The sequence below is a fragment of the Thalassophryne amazonica genome, chromosome 2, assembly GCF_902500255.1.
Source record: "Thalassophryne amazonica chromosome 2, fThaAma1.1, whole genome shotgun sequence".
Lineage (NCBI taxonomy): Eukaryota > Metazoa > Chordata > Actinopteri > Batrachoidiformes > Batrachoididae > Thalassophryne > Thalassophryne amazonica.
The window spans coordinates 38,993,585-39,015,770 of record NC_047104.1 but is presented as its reverse complement, the minus strand read 5'-3'; positions in this window follow the sequence as shown (position 1 = coordinate 39,015,770).

The following is a 22,186-nucleotide window of genomic DNA, read 5'->3' as shown; positions in this document are numbered from 1 at the left end:
TTTGTCGTTCACTTACAGTAGAGTGTGCCTTTGATTTATCCTTCAGCAGACGGCATCTGAGACGTGCTACAGCACTGATGGCATGAGACCAGGATGAAAACTTTACCAGTTGATCAGCAAGACTCACATGTTCGGTTGTTTGTGTGTGTAATATCTGCACCTTCCTCACTTCTGGATCTCCGATTGGAAGTTCAATACTCTCCTTTGTGGGGTGGTGTATTTCCCTTTCCCACAGGAATTTAGGACCTGTGAACCAGTCAGATGACAGTAGTTCATCCATTGTTGTTCCCCTGGATGCCTTGTCTGCAGAGTTTTCACAGGTGGGAACATAAAACCACTGTTGTGGGATTGTACTATTGCGAATCTTCTGTACTCTATTCGCGACAAAGGTGTGGAAGCGTCTTGCTTCGTTATTTATGTATCCTAGGATGACCTTTGAATCTGTCCAAAAGAACTCTTCCACATTGTCATACAGTAGTTCTTCTCTGAGCAGGCTACTCACTGTGACTGAGAACCTTGGGATGGTGGTGACGTTTGTGGGAGAGACACGAGCCTTTCCCATGACAAAAGCACAGTGAACATCTCTGTCACTGTTTATCAGTCTTAGATATGAACATTGTCCGTATCCAGTGGTGCTTGCATCTGAGAAATGATGCAGTTCCCTTTTCACCACTTCTCCAAAGCCATCAGGCACATAACATCTAGCTATCTGCAATTTCTCTAGTTTGATGAGATCTTTTCTCCAACACTCCCACCGTGGCCTTAGATGTTCAGGCAGTGGGTCATCCCATCCAGTACCTTGACGACACATCTCCTGCAGGATTTTTTTGCCATTGAGAAGGTAGGGGGCGACAAATCCCAAAGGATCGTACATAGTTGCTACAGTTGACAACATCCCACGCCGTGTAGGAGGTTGTTCTCTTGGCACAAAGTTGAATGTGAAGCAGTCTCTTTCTATGCTCCATTGAATACCCAGTGCTCTCTCTGTTGTTTCAGAGAAAGCAAGGTCCTTTGTTTTGATGTCCTTTGCATGTTCTGATGCTGGTATGCTGTTTAGAAGTGCATCGCTGTTCGATACAAACTTGTGTAGCCGCAGACCACCCTTTGCACAAATTTCACGAGCCTCTTGTGCCAGCCGTATACCATCTTCTACGGTCTTTGCACTTGTTACTCCATCATCCACATAAAAGTCTCTGGCTATGAACTGAGAACCTAGTGAGAACGCAAGACTGTTCTCATTGGCTAGGTGTTTTAGCCCATAATTTGCACACCCTGGGGAGGAGACGGCGCCAAACAGATGTACTGTCATCCTGTACGCTTGTGACTGTGTGCTTGTATCTCCAATTTTCCACCACAAGAAGCGGAGGTAGTTGCGATCATTCTCTTGGACTTGAAACTGGTGAAACATTTTCTCTATGTCGCACATTAGAGCTATTTGATGCTGCCGGAAGCGTAGAAGAACACCTGTCATATTGTTGATCATGTCTGGTCCAGTCAGGAGTTGCTCATTGAGACTGGTTCCTTTATGCTTGGCTGAACAGTCAAAAACCACACGCAGCTTATCAGGTTTCTTTGGGTGATAAATGCCATGATGTGGTATATACCACGTTTCACCAGGAAATGCATCATCTTGAGCTTCCTCAGCATCACCTCTTTGAATGATGTCATTCATGTACTTGACATAATGTTGTGTGGGCCGCTGAAGAGGAGGTACTGCTGGCTCACCACCACCAGAGGGCACCCTGCCTGGAGTGCGGGCTCCAGGCACCAGAGGGCGCTGCCGCCTCACAGGAGCAGCCGGGGTGACAGCTGACACTCATCACCTATGACAGCTGTCACCACTCATCGGATCAGCATCGGTATATCAGGAAGACGTCATCTCCACCTCTTTGCTGAGATATCGTTCTACCTGGAAGGTAACGTACCTCAGCTGTCTGCTTGACAATATCCTTTGTGACTTTTGTGCATTATCTTTTGGACTGTTTTTCCAACGAGAGGTGGAGGTAGCTTTCCTGCCGTGCTGATTCCTGGATGCAAACGCATCCTCATTCACTTGCTTTTTGTTCCTCACCAGCAGTACCAGATCTGACACGTGGAGGCAGTGGCCACCTGGGAGTTCGGGACTTGGCGGCTCCAGTATTCCCGGGGTCTGGTGGCGGAGGAAATCGTGTGGTTCCGGTTCTGCTTTGGACAGGCGTCTCCTATCTTCGAGCCTGCCCACACGACACCTTGTGAATTGACTATTGTCTATTGTTGCAATCTGTTGTATTTGTTGTGCACATTCACAACAGTAAAATGTTGTTATTTGACCTATTCCATTGTCCGTTCATTTGCGCCCCCTGTTGTGGGTCCGTGTACCTACACTTTCCCAACAGGATATCTCGGCCATCGTCATGGATCCCGAGGGGCGTCAACCGGCTGTTGAACGGCCAATGGAAGAACAGGGCGCACAGGCATCCGCAGGAGGAATGATCGGTGAGTTGCAGCGGATCCTCACCGCTTTCACGGCTCGGTTGGATTTAATGGCCGAGCAGAACGTCCTCCTTAACCGCAGGGTGGAGGCTCTCGCCGCGCAGGTGGAAGCGCGCTCTCAGGGCGCTGCTGCAGCTCTCCCTCCTGTCGACCCTGTGCGTACAAGTGACGTTCCACAGGTCGTTCAACGACCCCTCCCACCTTCCCCGGAAGCATACATAAGCCCTCCAGAGCCGTACGGAGGTTGTGTGGAGACGTGCGCGGACTTCCTTATGCAGTGTTCGCTCGTCTTCGCACAACGTCCTGTCATGTACGCGACTGATGCCAGCAAGATAGCTTATGTAATAAACCTGCTTCGTGGTGAGGCTCTGGGAGCAAAATTCACGGCTCCTTCTGACATATGATGGGTTTGTGAGGGACTTCAGAACAGTGTTCGATCACCCAAATAGAGGAGAGACCGCTTCAGCCGTGCTGCTGTCAATGAGACAGGGGCGCCGGAGCGCAGCTGCCTATGCAGTCGACTTCCGCATCGCGGCTGCGAGGTCCGGCTGGAATAGCACTGCCCTCCGCGCCGCCTTTGTAAACGGACTGTCGTTGGTCCTAAAGGAGCACCTGGTGGCTAAGGACGAACCGCGGGATTTAGATGGGCTTATCGATCTCGTTATACGATTAGACAATCGGTTAGAAGAACGCCGTCGGGAACGAGCTGAAGGGCGTGGCCGGGCACGCGCCGTCCCTCTCCCTTCCGGTTCCGACCGCGTCCCGCCCTCCCCACGCTCCACGGCCCCTACGCTCCGTGTGGTCACAGCTCCCCCTGCTGACGAAGCTATGGACACAAGCAGGGCCACATTTAGGGCACCAGATAGACAGAGGAGGCTGGCCCGCGGAGCGTGTTTTGTTTGTGGCTCGATAGAGCATCAGGTAAGAGACTGCCCCGAACGGTCAAACACCAACGCCCGCCCCTAGAAACTGGGCTAGGGGTGGGCCGAGACATTCACGTGGGACACACCCGCATTGCCACTCGACTCCCAGTTACAATCCTTTATGAGGATTTAACCCTGAAGGCCCCAGCACTGGTGGACACGGGCTCTGAAGGGAATCTGTTAGACAGCAGATGGGCCAGGGAGATAGGGCTCCCTCTGGTGGCGCTTACCTCGCCTGTGCAGGTGCGGGCACTAGATGGCTCCCTACTCCCTCCAATCACACATAAGACACCACCAGTAACTCTGGTGGTGTCAGGAAATCACCGGGAGGAGATCAAGTTTTTTGTGACTCCTGCTACCTCCCGTGTGATTTTAGGGTTCCCCTGGATGTTGAAACACAATCCCCGGATCGATTGGCCGTCCGGGGTAGTGGTTCAGTGGAGCGAGACCTGCCATCGGGTATGTTTAGGTTCCTCGGTTCCTCCCGGTTCCCAGGCTAAGGAGGAGGTCAGAGTCCCGCCCAATCTAGGGACGGTGCCGGTGGAGTACCATGACCTTGTGGATGTATTCAGTAAGGATCTGGCGCTCACCCTTCCCCCCCACCGTCCGTACGATTGTGCCATTGATTTGGTTCCGGGCGTTGAGTTCCCGTCCAGCAGGTTGTACAACCTCTCACGACCTGAGTGCGAATCAATGGAGACCTACATCCGGGACTCTTTAGCTGCCGGGTTGATCCGGAATTCCACCTCCCCGATGGGTGCAGGTTTCTTTTTTGTGGGAAAAAAGGATGGCGGACTACGTCCATGCATTGATTACAGGGGGCTGAATGAAATCACGGTTTGTAACCGATACCCATTGCCCTTGTTGGATTCAGTGTTCACGCCCCTGCATGGAGCCCAAATGTTCACCAAGCTCGATCTTAGAAATGCATATCACCTGGTTCGGATCCGGAAGGGAGACGAGTGGAAGACGGCATTTAACACCCCGTTAGGTCACTTTGAGTACCTGGTCATGCCGTTCGGTCTTACAAACGCCCCTGCGACATTTCAAGCATTGGTTAATGATGTCTTGCGGGATTTCCTGCACCGATTCGTCTTCGTATATCTGGATGATATACTCATCTTCTCTCCAGACCCTGAGACCCATGTCCGGCATGTACGTCAGGTCCTGCAGCGGTTGTTGGAGAACCGACTGTTTGTGAAGGGCGAGAAGTGCGAGTTTCACCGCACTTCTTTGTCCTTCCTGGGGTTTATCATCTCCCCTAACTCCGTCGCTCCTGATCCGGCCAAGGTCGCGGCGGTGAGAGACTGGCCCCAACCCACCAGCCGTAGGAAGCTGCAACAGTTCCTCGGCTTTGCTAATTTTTACAGGAGGTTCATTAAGGGCTACAGTCAGGTAGTTAGCCCCCTGACAGCCCTGACCTCACCAAAAGTCCCCTTCACCTGGTCGGATCGTTGCGATGCCGCGTTCAAGGAGTTGAAACGGCGCTTCTCGTCTGCACCCGTTCTGGTGCAGCCCGATCCTAGTCGCCAGTTAGTGGTTGAAGTGGACGCCTCGGACTCAGGGATAGGAGCTGTGCTTTCCCAGAGCGGGAAGACCGATAAGGTCCTTCACCCGTGTGCCTACTTTTCCCGCAGGTTGACCCCGGCCGAACGGAACTATGACGTCGGCAATCGAGAACTCCTTGCGGTGAAAGAGGCTCTTGAAGAGTGGAGTCATCTGTTGGAGGGAACGTCCGTGCCATTCACGGTTTTCACTGACCACCGGAACCTGGAGTATATCAGGACCGCCAAGTGGCTGAACCCCAGGCAAGCCCGCTGGTCACTGTTCTTCGGCCGTTTTGACTTCCGGATCACCTACCGTCCCGGGACCAAAAACCAGAAATCGGATGCCTTGTCCTGGGTACATGAAGATGAAGTCAAAGCGGAGTTGTCGGATCCACCGGAACCCATCATCCCGGAGTCCACTATCGTGGCCACCCTTAGCTGGGACGTAGAGAGAACCGTCCGGGAGGCCCTGGCACGAAGCCCGGACCCCGGAACTGGGCCGAAGAACAGACTCTACGTCCCACCAGAAGCTAGGGCTGCAGTCCTGGACTTCTGTCACGGCTCTAAGCTCTCCTGTCATCCAGGGGTGCGAAGAACCGTGGCAGTCGTCCGGCAGCGCTTCTGGTGGGCGTCCCTAGAGGCCAATGTCTGGGATTATATCCAGGCCTGCACCACCTGCGCCAGGGGCAAGGCTGACCATCGCAGGGCTTCGGGGCTGCTCCAGCCGCTGCCCGTGCCCCATCGCCCCTGGTCCCACATCGGCCTGGATATTGTCACGGGTCTCCCGCCGTCCCAGGGCAAGACCACCATCCTCACGATAGTGGACCGATTCTCCAAGGCGGCCCACTTCGTGGCCCTCCCGAAGCTCCCGACGGCCCAGGAGACAGTGGACCTCCTGGTCCACCACGTCGTCCGGCTGCATTGGATCCCAACAGACATCGTCTCCGATCGCGGTCCCCAGTTCTCCTCGCAAGTCTGGAGGAGCTTCTGCCGGGAACTGAGGGCCACGGTTAGTCTCTCATCCGGGTATCATCCCCAGACCAACGGGCAAGCAGAACGGGCCAATCAGGAGGTGGAGCAGGCCCTGCATTGCGTGACAGCCGCGCACCCGGTGGCCTGGAGTACCCATCTGGCCTGGATCGAGTATGCCCATAACAGCCAGGTGTCGTCAGCCACCGGCCTCTCCCCTTTCGAGGTGTGTCTGGGGTACCAACCTCCTTTGTTTCCGGTGGTTGAGGGAGAGGTCGGTGTGCCCTCGGTCCAGGCCCACCTACGGAAGTGCCGTCGGGTGTGGCGTGCCGCCCGTTCTGCCTTGCTGAGGGCCCGGATGAGGACGAAGGCCCATGCAGACCGTCAGCGGACCCCGGCCCCTACGTACCGGCCCGGGCAGGCAGTGTGGTTGTCTACCAAGGACATCCCCCTTCAAGTGGACTCCCCGAAACTGCAGGACCGGTATATCGGTCCATTTAAGATCATCAAGGTACTCAGTCCAGCCGCAGTGAGGCTTCAGCTTCCGGCCTCACTGCGGATCCATCCCGTTTTCCACGTGTCCCGGATCAAGCCCCATCACACCTCACCCCTCTGTACTCCGGGTCCGGCACCACCTCCTGCCCGGATCATCGATGGCGAGCCGGCTTGGACTGTGCGCCGGCTCTTGGATGTCCGTAGGATGGGCCGGGGCTTCCAGTATTTGGTGGACTGGGAGGGGTACGGACCTGAAGAACGCTCCTGGGTGAAGAGGAGCTTCATCCTGGACCCGGCCCTTCTGGCCGATTTCTACCGCCGCCACCCGGACAAGCCTGGTCGGGTGCCAGGAGGCGCCCGTTGAGGGGGGGGTCCTGTTGTGTGGGCCGCTGAAGAGGAGGTACTGCTGGCTCACCACCACCAGAGGGCACCCTGCCTGGAGTGCGGGCTCCAGGCACCAGAGGGCGCTGCCGCCTCACAGGAGCAGCCGGGGTGACAGCTGGCACTCATCACCTATGACAGCTGTCACCACTCATCGGATCAGCATCGGTATATCAGCAAGACATCATCTCCACCTCTTTGCCGAGATATCGTTCTACCTGGAAGGTAACGTACCTCAGCTGTCTGCTTGACAATATCCTTTGTGACTTTTGTGCATTATCTTTTGGACTGTTTTTCCAACGAGAGGTGGAGGTAGCTTTCCTGCCGTGCTGATTCCTGGGTGCAAACGCATCCTCATTCACTTGCTTTTTGTTCCTCGCCAGCAGTACCAGATCCGACACGCGGAGGCAGTGGCCACCTGGGAGTTCGGGACTTGGCGGCTCCAGTATTCCCGGGGTCTGGTGGCGGAGGAAATCGTGTGGTTCCGGTTCTGCTTTGGACAGGCGTCTCCTATCTTCGAGCCTGCCCACACGACACCTTGTGAATGGACTATTGTCTATTGTTGCAATCTGTTGTATTTGTTGTGCACATTCACAACAGTAAAGTGTTGTTATTTGACCTATTCCATTGTCCGTTCATTTGCGCCCCCTGTTGTGGGTCCGTGTACCTACACTTTCCCAACACATAATCTTCCTTGTATGTCTCATCTCGGGCAAATTTCCTCTTGAGTTGGTTAAGTCGGACCTCTGCGAGCTGTCTGTTATCAGGCATCTGTGGTCTTTCCTTAAAGGGGAGTGGCATTTTGTAATGACCTTGTTCAGTCTTCCTTATGCCCTTTTTGAGTTTGTCGAGGAAGATGAGATCCTCTTGTGACACTGTTCGGTCATTTTTGCTGACCTCTTTGAAGTCACTTTCCAATGCACGAATTGCATCCATGGGAGTTACTGAAGGGATCTCTTTTACAGTGACACGGTGACAGAGGCTGCTTGTCATATCAGTCTCAAGACAAGGTTCTGAGCTGCCAACTATACTCCATCCTAAGTCTGTCTGCACAGCATAAGGCTCATCATTTTGGCCTAGTATCACTTGTCTTGGTGCTAAGGCTCGGGGACAGTTATAACCAATCAAGAGAGCTACTTCACAACTGAGGAGTGGTGGGACTTCATCGATAATTGGTGATAAATGACTCCAGCGTTTGGCTGTTTCACGAGTTGGTATGTGATTGCGGTTTGCCGGAATACAGTCCTTCGTGTATGCAGGAGGGAGCTGGATAACTGTTGCAGAGCTGTAGCCCCTGACACGGAGACCACACACCTTTCCACTGCTTACAGCTGTATTCTTTCCCATCATGGTAGTTAATTTTAGTTTCACTGGATAAACATCGGTTTGCAGTTCATGGCTCACATCCTGATCAATGAAGGCGGTGTCACTTTGTGTGTCCAGTAGTGCATAGACAAGCTTTTCCTTGCAAGGATTTGCAGTTGATGACACCCACACTGGAACTATCATTGAGGTGTTGACAGATTGTCCTTCTCTGGCGATGTTAAGTGACATGGCGGTTGTTGTCTCTGGTGTGTCAATTTGTGCTGCACTTTCAATATTCATATGCCTTTCTCTTTTCAGATCACTACTGTAATTTACATCATGAAGGCAGCTTGGATACCTTTTTGCACATATGTCACAAGTAAGGCAGTATTTACAGTCCTTCACACCGTGACCTGGTTTCAAACAGCCATAGCACAATTTATTGTCCTTGACAAATGACCTTTGATTTTTCAGAGGCATTTTCATGAGGTTTGGGCACTTGTGGAGTTGATGTGTGTCTTGGCACAACATGCATGGAGATCCCGTGCGTGTTTTATGAGTACATTGTTCATCTCTTTGTACAGTCATTTTTGTATTGAATACACTGGCCTTGTTTCTTTTATTGTCTTTTGGATTACCTTTGTCGCCTGTTGTCTCCAGAGAACGGAGTGCATGAATAGAGGTGACTGGGTTACAGGCAACTTCTGCTTCTTCTGAAAGAAATGCAGCAAAATCATCGAAGCGGGGAAACTCTTTACCTTCCATCAGGGCCTTTGTAACATGGCGATTCCACCTGGCAGCTAACCAGTCTGGCAGTTTCTGTGTGAGCCTTTGGTTTTCTTCACAGTCGTTTAATGGGGTATAGCAAGCATGCACGCATTTGTGAAATCTGAAAAGCGTCTTAGCCCTTCAGCGTCTTTAGACTGTATTTTTGGCCAACCTGATAGCCTCTCTCTGAATGCTCTTTGAATAACGAATGTCTGGCCATACCGCTGGTTAAGCTTTTCCCAGGCATCTCGGTAGGCTTCCTCATCATTTCTGAAGAAGGTTCCTTCAAGGCATTTACGAGCTGGACCGCTCACATACCTTTTAAGGTAATACAATTTGTCTGCAGCTGAGATGCCCTTTTGATCAATCAGTGACATGAAGGAGGATTTCCATTCAGTAAAGAAGATTGGCTCTCCATTGAACACCGTCGGCTCTGGTGTAGGAAGTCTGTTCATCATTATGCTGTCTTGAACTGCCTTTGCAAGCTGAGCGACACTAGGGGTTACTGATGATGTAGGTGTGTTAGATGGCAGCTGAGATGCGCTGTTGGGGATGACTTACTCACTTCTGACTGATTGGACGTCTCCCACCTGTATTATTTGTCTGTCGTAAGCTTCAAGCCTGTCTCGGGCTGCTTCCACCTCTTTCTCAGCCTGCAGACGCTCCAACTCAGATCTTTGAATTTCCATTTCTTTCTTGTGTTGTTCTTCCAAAGCCTTAATCCTTTCCTTCTGCTTTCTTTCCTCTTGAGCGATCTTGTACTCGACCTCCTTCACTGCCAGCTCTGCGGCTGCCTCAGCCTGTTTCGATGCAAGGTGAGAAGATGAGGAATGGTGAGTGCTATTTGAATTTGCAGCAGTAGAACCATATATGGAGAGCGCATAGTCACGATCTAGAAGCTCACGTAGATTACTTCTTACATCTTCTCCATCAAAATCTCCATCAACACCAGATAATCTTTCAAAGATGATTTTCATAATGTCACGAGTTACTGCTTCACAAGCGTCAATTTTTCTCCGTAAATCTGCTGGTGGTGCCACATGGCTCCTTATTTCAGAGTACAGTTTCATGATGTCATCTTTACCCTTTTCTAATATGTCTGCGAGTGATGACAGAATTATTTCACTTAGGTCTGATTTTAATTTTTTCCTTGCTGCACGTGCTTCCATTTTCCACTGTTCATATAAGTACAAAAGTCTTTTTTCCTTTTTATTTAATTCTTCCTTTTGATAAGCAAGCATCCTTTCAGTTGGTGTTTTTATTCTTTCAGAGCGGCGTGGCACATCAGGCATGTCCTGGCCTATACTCTCTGAATGAGCCACCAGATTTTCTTGCCATTTAATTGTTGCTTGCATGACTTCCACTGTGTTCTCACTTTCATTTTGAAGAGCAACTTTAAAATTCTCAGTTCCCTTTTGTAGACACGGGGTCTGCCCGTTAATGTCCTGTGAGTTCTCCATGTTTAATTCAGATGTTCGTTCCGTTGTCCTTTCAATTTTTCGACCAACTGCTGCCACCTGCTGTCCGTCTTGGATACACACCGTTGAACCTCGAGACCACGTTGAGGAATATGGCGGCGAGTGGTCAAGCTCTTACTGTAGCTTCCAGTCGAAATCAGTTAGCCCGGACTGATGGTTTAAGGGTTTTATTGATTTTTTGCCGTTCTCAAACCAACGTAAGAGCTATGAAAAAGGGGCAAAGAAATAAAACAATACATTAGAACACAGACTACTTATGGGTTTTAACTTAATGTTCTAGTCTTTACTAAAGACATAACATGCTTATTTACAACATATTCCTTGATAAATTTACCGTACCTTGTAGCCACTTTCGACTGAAACTAAACTTTCTCTCCCCGTTTGAGCTCCATCACGTTTCTCCTTGCGTTTGCTCACCCTCCTCGTTTTTTACCTTGTGTCAAGTTACCTTCCGACACTGTCCTTTTCGATACACTTCCGGGTTGAAAGGAAGTACAAAAATAAAAGCACAATAAAACATCTAATGGAAATAAACTTTACCCTTGGGCCATCACATATATATATATATATATATATATATATATATATATATATATATATATATATATATATATATATATATATATATATATATATATATAAACCCCCAACAACTAAGAAATCACATGTATATAAGTATTCACACCTTTTGCTCAATACTTTGTTGATGCACCTTTGGCAGCAATTACAACCTCAGATCATCTTCAATATGATGCCACAAGCTTGGCACACCTATCCTTTGGCAATTTTGCCCATTCCTCTATGCAGCATCTCTCAAGCTCCACTGGAGCTTGAGAGATGCTGATGCTCCTTGGATGGAGCATCAGTGCACAGCTATTTTCAGATCTCTCCAGAGATATGAAAGATGAAACGTCATCCCAGTCTGACGTCAAGAGCACTCTGGAGCAGGTTTTCATCCAGGATGTCTCTGTACATTCCTGCATTCATCTTTCCCTCAGTCCTGAGTAGTCTCACAGTTCCTGCTGCTGAAAAACATCCCCAGAGCATGATGCTGCCACCACCATGCTTCATTGTAGGGATGATGCCTGGTTTCCTTCAAATATGACCCTGGCATTCACGCCAAAGAGTTCAACCTTTGTCTCATCAGACCAGAGAATTTTGTTTCTCATGGTCTGAGAGCCCTTCAGGTGCCTTTTGGCAAACTGCACGCAGGTTTCTGTCTGGCCAATCTACCATACAGGCCTGATTGGTGGATTGCTGCAGAAATGGTTGTCCTTCTGAAAGGTTTTCCTCTTTCCACAGAGGAATGCTGGAGCTCTGACAGAGAGACCATCAGATTCTTGGTCACCTCCCTGACTAAGGCTCTTCTCCTCCGATCACTCAGTTTAGACGGGTGGCCAGGTCTAGACAGAGTCCTGGTGGATCCAAACTTCCTCCATTATGGATGATGGACACTATGCTCACTGGGACCTTCAAAGCAGCAGAGATGTTTCTGTATCCTTCCCCAGATTTGTGCCTCAAGAAAACCCTGTCTCGGAGGTCAACAGACAATTCCTTTGACTTCATACTTGGTTTGTGCTCTGACACACTGTCAGTTGTGGGACCTTATATGTATACGGGTGTCTGCCATTCCAAATCATGTCCAATCAACTGAATTTACCCCAAGTGGACTCTAGTTAAGCTGTAGAAACATTGAAAGGATGATCAGTGGAATCAGGATGCACCTGAGCTCAATTTTGAGCTTCACAGCAGTCTGCAAATACTTACTGTATGTACATGTGATCTCTTACTTTACATATATATTTCTATTTTACTTATTTTCTAACGTTTTTCACATTATCATTATGGGTTACTGTGAGCAGAATTTAGAAGAAAAAAAATGAATTTTATCCATTTTTGAATAAGGCTGTAACATTATTGAAATAATGAATGTTTATGAGTGTAATGGTAAGAATATTTCATGAGGTGAAAGATGGAACATTCCACTTTCACCTCACAAAATATTCTGTTCATTGCATGAACGAAAAACATTCATTATTTGGTTTAAATAACAGCTAACAATCCTGGCGATGTAGTCCTTACCCGATGCTCTGTATTGACTTCTTTGTGTACAGACTGCTGTCTGCTTTCCTCAATCCAGAAAAAAAAAAAAACATCATAGCAGAAATTTGTAGAGCTCTTAATCCGACAACGCTTGTACTTCAGGTAGAGACGTCCAGAAAACAAAAAAAAGTTTTTTTTTTTTTTTACCTGTTTGTGTTGTGGTTCTCTGCATTTGGGTTTTCTGCCCAGCTACTTACTCTTCCTGCTTGGTTGACTGTCTTTTAGGCCATCGTGATGGTGGGCTCTCTTCATGGTTATGTCATTCTTGAGTATATCTATGTTGCTAGGTCTCGCTGGAGGATCCTGAGGTGCTGGTGGAGTGGCATTGTGTCACACAAATGATTACTTTGGATGAGACATTCTACTATCATTTGGAGAGGACATCAGCTATGACATTATGACTGTATAATGAGTTTCTGTGAGCTCAATCTAGTGCACAGGTGCCTCAGTGTTGTTGAGGACCCCAACAAATGGAAAGGCAAAGGGGATGTCCACATATCACCTGTCTGCATCAGATAGATGGCTACTTTATGGAGGTGGGGATGGAATAGTTATTGTCTGGGTGCTCCCAGGATAGTTTTTTGTTGTGGTGGATGCAACAATACACATCATCAGTGCATGCTCCCAAATCTCACCTTACCAGGAATCGTCTACACTGTTAAAGAGGCATTCAAATTGGTGTATGCAAATTAGTAAAATACTTTGGAGCAGCAAATCCTACAGGCCCTGAGGCCCATCAGGCAGATAGTTATCACAGAGACCATAGATGAGATATCAGTCCATAGCAGATTACTTCCCCAGTGAAGGCCGTTACCCTTTACAACCTGGGAGATGTCTGTAATACATATGGGGAATATTGTGGTTTAGAGCCTTTTGCCACAGTCTATGTAAAGTTATGGCTTCAATTTTTGGTTTAAAACCTCTGACGATGAAGCTCCCATGACACATAGCAAGAATGTGGAGGAATCATTCCAACACGGCAATAATCCGATGCAGTCGGGAGGAAAAGAGGCGTGGCCAGCCTTGGTCTGAACGCATCCAGACTGCCTTGTGCACACCTGCAGGATGCAGCCCAAACAGATTTCAGACAACAGTCAGATGACACAGATTGCTGTCAGACGCCACAGACATTGGAGCTGTCACTCACCCACTCAATCACTCACCCACACAATCAAATCTCCGCTTGTCCTCATATTCCCAGCGCTAAATTGAACTCTCATCAGTGTGTGTTTCACATGACGGAGTGTGTGCGTGTATGTGCGTAGAACAGGTGATCCGAGTGATGAGTGTGTGTCCACTCAGCTGCGCGCGTGTTCACAATGGCTGAACGAGTCGCGTGGGCCTGCGTGTGCAGAACAGGTGATCAAAGTGCGAGTGTGTTTGCTCACCTGTGTGCATAAATGTTCTGTACCAGCCACTCTGCATGCGCACGTGGGCTCCATGTGTGCACGCAAGCACAGGAGCTGTCCATCCAGAGAGCGCACAAACAGGCTGACAGCTGTCAGTGATCGCCTGCTGTTAGTCCGGTGAAAAATCCCTTTAGGTGTTTGATCAGTATATATTTGCATTGCTAGATTTTATTTATCCGGCTGAACTCCATAACTGCTGTTGAACTATGCTGGCAGTGTGCCAGCTTCCCACATGTGCACAACTTCCAGATGCAGCCAATGGACTTTCTCTTTTCTCTTTTTTTAAACTCTTTTTTGTGGCCATTTCACTTGATACGCATCTTAACACAACTGTAGTTGGGTTATCGTTGTGGGAAGGCACTTCACATGGGATTTATTCATACCAGAGGTGGATTATGCTTTTGTCATCTGATCAACATTCCCACCACGCAGCGCAGCCGGGTGAAAGGGACTTGACCAGCTGTCTGCACTGTGGAATGCGAGGTACCAGAGGTGAGTTACATTTATTTATGTCGTCATGTGCTGGGCAAACATTTACACATCATACCTGTTACAGATTTTAGGAGGTATACGTGTAATAATACGTGCATTACTCGTACAGCAGTGACATCCCTTTCAATTGCGTTGCGGCGTTGCACTGAGCCACAGTGCCACATACATGTTATTACTTAACAATATTTCCTTTGCACTCCCTGGCCGGGGACCAGTGGAAGTGGACACACGTGGCACAACATGTCGGCAGGCTTTGCTGTGACTGATCGATCTCAGAGCTCAATCAGCCGTGATCAAATCGTTTCAGATGCTGTTTTGATGCCATCGAATATGTAAATTGCAGTTAGATGGTCGTCAGATTACACATGGCCCAGAGAGTTTTCGACATGTGCGTCACACTTGGGGCTGCTTGCCGAATTTGACCAACTGTGTCGAGTTCCGCAGATGGCTGTCAGAATGTTTTGGAACTGAAATCCGACACTTTTCAGATGTGCGCCAATTGATAAGTCCGACGCCACTCTGCGTGATTCCGGCTATGTGTGACAGGGGTATGAAACAGGAACATATCAAAGTTTGGCAATAATAAGCAACCAGGGAAAGTCAAAATACAAACAAAAATAGTAGATTTAATGTATTTACAATAAACATACAATCATGTAATCTCTTCCTAGATTTATACAGAACATAAAGCCTTAAAAATAAATTCACGTCTTCTGAAGAAAAACTAAAGAAAACTGTAATATAGCATATCTAAAAATATGTGGCGATGCTTTGAAAATATAGGTGATATTTTATTTCAGTGCCCTTTTCAATTCAAAATGTCTCCTGCAAAGAGCCATAAAATTCACATACTCCATCTAATACCACCCAAAACGTGCGCCAACACAACCGTGAAACTGTCCTTAACATTTTCAGCAAATAATTTCACTTTAATTGAAGGCAACATGCTGCCTAACAGCTCAAACTGAAAAACCGGCACATGAAGGGTTTACCCCAAAATATATCCCGTCATTTGTAAAAAAAAAAAAGAGGCTGTCCTCACAAAACAACTGGTACAAAAAGACAAATTATAGACCTGTTTGCACGCAAACAATTGGTTGACAAATTGTGAGTCTCTTCCAACAATAAATGCTAGGTAAGGACTTTTTTTTAACCACAGATATCTTGGCGGTAAACTCTCCATAGGTCCACTAGAAAATTCAACCATCTGTCATCACAAAGCAAGAAATTGAGAAAATAAACTCATCACAAGGCAAAAACATCTCGAGCACATTTAGGCGCCAAAAGAAAAAGTCCTGTCGTCACAGCTGGAACGAGTACTGTTGCGAGTCTGAATGTTCCAGTGCACGCGGTGATATGGCACGACCCGAGGGAAAAAAAAGAGCTTAATATCCAGGCACATGTGCAGGATGAGTGTTGCTTCTAAAGTCAACATTATCTACGGGCTGGCTGTAGCTTAACGTCAGTGCCACTTATTCAAGCAAAAGTTTTTTTTTGGACCAAAGCAACAGTTATCAGCTTCACCACCGAGAGGTTGAACTAAGACAATACTGTCACTTGTAGAAAAGACCTACGTACAGTTATTACATCCTAAAGATTGTTTCTAGACCAATATACAATGTTTCATAGGCAACAATAATTTCTGCTTGTTTTTTTAACGATACGGTGAAGGTTAGTAGAGGGACGTCACAGACAGGCTACATACAGCTGGAGGATCTGCTGTCAGTTCCAACACAACCATACAAAGTTCTGCACAGGATGCTACAGAAACTTGGGCACTTTGTATGGCACTATTATGTACAGAGGAGAACCAGTGGGCCCTACCACACACTTATCACACACATCAAAGACAGCGCCCCCTGTTGAGGGCTGCACAGGACAACATGGTGACCAGTTGGCCATCTTGTCCTTGATGCCTTCAACCTTCTCAAGTGTCTGTACATCTGAATGTCTCAACAATGGGCCGAGTTTCAGGTCAAGCTGATTTTGTTCATAATCCTTCCTTCCTTTTTATTTTTTTTAACCAAGTGAACATCAACTCAGTTTGGTGTGACATGGCTTTATAATGTAGGTCCACTAAAAACTATTCTCTAATGTTCTGCACTATCTGTTTTCTTCATTTAATGTATTCTTTGTTATTTCTCATACTACGGTGGCACAGGTGAGTCATTTTAACCATGCTAATCTAAATATATTCTGTGAAATATATCACATCATCTCTGCAATATTAAAAAATACACTCAGAAAATATAATTAGCAAAAAATAATGAAACTTGAGTGTATGTTCTTTCATGGACTCACAGATTGTTTTTTTGAGTGTCTCAACACCTTTCTCTCTAAACGTGTGGAATAGTAGCTGGACAAATGAAATTTACGTTTATTAAAAGTTAAAGGAATAATACACCGTATACTCACTCACTCACTCATCTTCCACCGCTTATCTAGGATCAGGTTGCAGGCGCAACAGCTCCAGCAGGGGACCCCAAACTCCCATCCTGGGTCACATTGACCACCTCTGACTGGGGGACCCTGAGGCGTTCCCAGGCCAGTGTGGCAATATAAACTCTCCACCTAGTCCCGGGTCTGCCCCGGGATCTCCTCCCAGCTGGACGTGCCAGTAACACCTCCCTAGGGAGGGGCCCAGGAGGCATCCTTACCAGATGCCCGAACCACCTCAGCTGGCTCGTTTCAACACGAAGGAGCAGCGACTCTACTCCGAGCTCCTCATGAATGACCGAGCTTCTCACCCTATCTCTAAGGGAGACACCAGCCGCCCTCCTAAGGAAGCCCATTTCGGCCACTTGTACCTGTGATCTAGTTCTTTCTGCCATGACCCAACCCTCATGACCATAGGTGAGAGTAAGAACAAAGCTTGACTAGAAGATCGAGAGCTTTTCGCCTTTTGGCTTAGCTCCCTTTTCATCACAACAGTACAGTAGAGCGCATGCAACACCGATTTTCAGGCCAGTCTCACGCTGCATTGTCCCCTCTCTCACTAACATGACCCGGGGGTATTTGAACTTCTTCACTTGATGCAAGACCTCATTCCCTACCCGGAGCAGGCAATCTATCAGTTTCCTGCTGAAGACCATGGTCTCAGATTTAGAGGTGCTGATCCTCTTCCCAGCCGCCTCACACTTGGCTGCGAACCGATCCAGTGAGTGTTGGAGGTCACAGGCTGATGAAGCCAACAGGAACACATCATCTGCAGCCCTGGCGGAGGCCAACCCCCACCAGAAACGTGTCCGACTCACTGCCGAGAACACAGCTCTCATTTTGTGACTACAGAAATTGGATGGCCCTGAGAAGGGACCTCCTCACTCCATACTCCCACAGCACCTCCCACAGTATCTCCCAGGGTACCCGATCATACACCTTCTCCAAGTCCACAAAAAACATGTAGATGTGTTTTGTGGACACAGGATCCTTGTGAGAGTGAGTAGCTGGTCAGTTGTTCCACGACCAGAACGGAACCCGCATTGCTCCTCTTTAATCCGAGGTTCAACTATCGGCTGAACCCTCCTTTCCAGCACCCTGGAGTAGACTTTACCAGGAAGGCTTAGTAGTATGATGCCCCTGTAGATGGCACACACTCTCTGGTCGCCTTATTTAAATATGGGGACCACCACCCCAGTTTGCCACTCCTTAGGCACTGTCCCAGACCTCAACGCAATGTTGAAGAGACATCTCATCCAAGACAGTCCCTATGCACTCAGAGCCTTCAGAATTTCTGGACGGATCTCATTAACCCCCAGGGCCTTGCCATTGCGGAGTTGTTTGACTACCTCAGTGACTTCCACCAGAGAAATTGATGATGATCCCCCATCAGCTTCCAGTTCTGTCCCTACCATAGAGGGTACTCCAGTCTGATGCTGGAGTTCCTCAAAGTGTTCCTTCCAGTGTCCAATTACCTCCTCAGTTGAGGTCAACAGAGTTCCATCCTTCCTGTAGATAGCTTGGATGGTTCCTCGTTTTCTTCTCCTGAGGTGCCTCACGGTCCACCAGAAGCACCTTAGTACTGCTGAAAAGTCCTTCTCCATGGTTGCTCTGAACTCTTCCCACAGCCGCTGCTTTGCCTCCACCACAACAGAGGCTACCGCCCTTTGAGCCTGCCGATGGGGTGATATTTCCTTTTTTTAATAGTTAAAGAAACTAATACGCCATATTATATTGTTCAAAAAAATCTGTATTTGAAAGTTACTAAAGTTGTTGTATGGCTGGGGGGGCCTGGCTGCCTTTTTGTTTCTGTCTTTTGGTTTTCCTTCCAGGTGGCTTGCATTTGGGACTGAGTGGCTGTGTAGCTGAGGTTATCAGGACCTCACCCTGATCACCTGCGGCTCGTCAGGACTCACAGCTGTGGTGCATCTATATGGATTGGAACATGGTGGCATTTAAGACTGGAGTATACAGTGTGTATTTGCCAGAGACTCGACCTTGTGACCACACGGGTGAGATCGTCGTCTCGGGAGCCATCTCATCATCAGTGGATGCAGAGAACGTCCAGGGTTTGATGCACGGTCTGTGAAAGAGGAGGGGGTGAGGTCTCACGCTCGTCAGCACACTTCCTGAGGTACGTTAGATTTTGTGACTAACGTTTATACAGTCAGTAAATGTGGTGTCCCTCACACCTTATTATATTGAGCTGTACGTTAGTCATGTATCGGCTTCCACTGCAGTGGAGTTTTGTGAACTGGATGTTCCATGCCTGCAGGTTGGGAAGCTGATTAGTAATTAAGCCAGGAGGTGTTTGCTGTTTATGTACACCTTTGAGTGGTCTCTCTGTGTGTAGAGTGTGGACTCACATAATGGTTCCTTCTTTCACAGACTCGGTTTGTTGCGGCCACCTGGGGGGTGTCGGCGGGGTCCTTGGGTCCGAACGGCTTCTGGCTCCGGACCGTTAGCGCTGCTGGGAGCGCACCGTATCACCACCACGCCAGACCGCACACTCTTTTGTTGTTTTGTATCACATCACTGTTATGTATTAAATTCAGTTAGCCTTTGTACCGTGCTCTGCTTATTTCATACTGGGTCCTTCAAACGCTGGTCGGTTCTCTGAGCTGCGTCCTACACATAACAGTAGTCTCTGGCCAAACATCACGGACCCAGCGGTAGCAGAGATGGTAACGCGCCGGGAAGGCGGCAGCAGACGTTCAGTAGTTATCCGGATCAGTTGCGGGTGCTCTCCGCCCGGATGGTGCGTGTTTGAGACCCATTACTGAATACTGATTTGTGCTCTCTTGCAGCCGTGTTCCTGTGTTTGTGCCTTATCCGTGGGTCGTGGTGGAGTGTGACTGGCGACGGCTTCGCGTCACGCTCCGACCGGATAAGAGGTTTAAACGGGAGCTGCAAGAGTGTGTCTGTAATGGGTGCACGCGCACGGCGGAGCTCTGTGGCACGGGTCGCTGAGCTTCCTGTGTTACAGTTGTAGCCCCGTTTCCCCGGATAAAGATAACTACTGCGTCTGTTGTATCAGCTCCGGCGTTATTTAGTTGAGCACATTTTGGTTGTGTGTTGCACACAGCTGCGCACGGAGATGCAGCTCGTTTGTTTTCTGTCACCAAAGGGGTTTTTTTCATTTTTAGCACTTTTGCTCCCTCTTTTGGTGACTTAGTCACATTACCGTTAAGCTCTTAAGTTAGAACAGGTGTGTTCGATTTGTTTGAGCTTAACGGTATACGTCACTGATTTGTTTTGTGTTAGTTCATTTCGTGTGGGTGTTTTTTGAGTTGGTTTTTGTGTGGGATTTATTTTTTTTTTTCCACTGTTTGTGTCTGGGGTTGTGACCCTGCAGCCTGTCTAAGAAGAAAAAAAAAAAAAAAAAAGGACCCAAACAACTGTATGTTGGTCTGTTAGTCTTTCTTTTTATTTCTTTTTGTTTCACCTCCCCAGGGTTTGATGGGACGGTCCCCTGGGGGGTGATGGGGTGGTACTTGGGTTTTTTTTTCTTTTTTTTTTTTTGTTTTTGTTATGCCCTCTCTTCTCCTCTGACTCCAGCCGGGTGAGCCGTAGTGTCGGCGTTGCTGGAGGGGTGCAGTTTGGTTGTGCTGGGCATTTCCCAGGTAGCCTCTGCACCCGGGAGGGGGGGGGGGGGGGGTTGGGGTATTTTCTTTTTCTTCCCTCTCTTCTCCTCTGGCTCCAGCCGGGTGAGCCGTAGTGTCGGCATTGCTGGAGTGGTGCAGTTTGGTTATACTGGGCGTTTCCCGGGTAACCTCTGCACCTGGGGGGGGGGGGGGTTTGATTCCCTGTTCCACCTCCGGCTTCAGCACGCCTTTGGCCGTCTGCCATCGGCGTGGCTGAGGTTTGGGGCAGTGGGATATACCCGCAGCTAGTGGCTGGTGTAGAAGTCGGAGGAGTGGCGCCGTTTTGTGCCGTTTGCCATAACCGCTGTTCCACTCCTCCCGGTTGGCTTCTGGGGTATAGTCACGGTTGGTGACACTGGACGTGCTTCCAGTTTCCACTGCGCCAAGGGGGTGGGGTTGGGGTTGTTTTGTTTGTATGTTTTTTTTTTTCTCTCTTCTTGTTTTTCCCCCCAGTTTCCGCCCTCAGGGTTTGACTGTGGTGTCCTCTGGGGGGGAAAGGGCTGTGGGTCCATCTAGCCATAGACGGCCGGGGCTGGGTCCGTTGGTCATGAGGGGAGGCGTCTCCTGGGGTTGACGAGTGGTCCTCTGGGAGGCGCTGGGAGTCCCCGTGGGTGACGTTGGATCCCAGAGGGACCTCGGCTGTGGTTATTACTCCTGGAGCTGGCGGGAAGTCCTCTGGGGGGTGTTGGTCCCTACATGTCGTTTGGGGGGGGGGGGGGGGTGTTTTAGCACTTTTATTTGTAAGCTTAAGTTTGGGGTTTTTCTTTTCTCCTCTTCCCGGGGTTTGATGGGACGGTCCCCTGGGGAGGGGGGGTGTTTTGGTTGTTTGTGTTTGTCTTTTTTGTTTTATGACTAAAGACCGAACATGGTTGGATAAAGGCTGACCGCACAGGTTTAAGAACTCCTGGCCACACCTGTGCTAAGTGACTGACTGAAACAAAGGCAAGGATGCAGCCAGAGGAGAGGACATCAACCATTCTGTTGGAAGACGAATGCAGATGCGGTTTCCAGCCATGGTCCCTGGAGGGGGTGTTTCTCCTGGGCCAGGTTTGTGTGGTCGCCGGGAGGCTTCCCGTGAGGGTGGGGTACTGTTGTATGGCTGGGGGGGCCTGGCTGCCTTTTTGTTTCTGTCTTTTGGTTTTCCTTCCAGGTGGCTTGCATTTGGGACTGAGTGGCTGTGTAGCTGAGGTTATCAGGACCTCACCCTGATCACCTGCGGCTCGTCAGGACTCACAGCTGTGGTGCATCTATATGGATTGGAACATGGTGGCATTTAAGACTGGAGTATACAGTGTGTATTTGCCAGAGACTCGACCTTGTGACCAGACGGGTGAGATCGTCGTCTCGGGAGCCATCTCATCATCAGTGGATGCAGAGAACGTCCAGGGTTTGATGCACGGTCTGTGAAAGAGGAGGGGGTGAGGTCTCACGCTCGTCAGCACACTTCCTGAGGTACGTTAGATTTTGTGACTAACGTTTATACAGTCAGTAAATGTGGTGTCCCTCACACCTTATTATATTGAGCTGTACGTTAGTCATGTATCGGCTTCCACTGCAGTGGAGTTTTGTGAACTGGATGTTCCATGCCTGCAGGTTGGGAAGCTGATTAGTAATTAAGCCAGGAGGTGTTTGCTGTTTATGTACACCTTTGAGTGGTCTCTCTGTGTGTAGAGTGTGGACTCACATAATGGTTCCTTCTTTCACAGACTCGGTTTGTTGCGGCCACCTGGGGGGTGTCGGCGGGGTCCTTGGGTCCGAACGGCT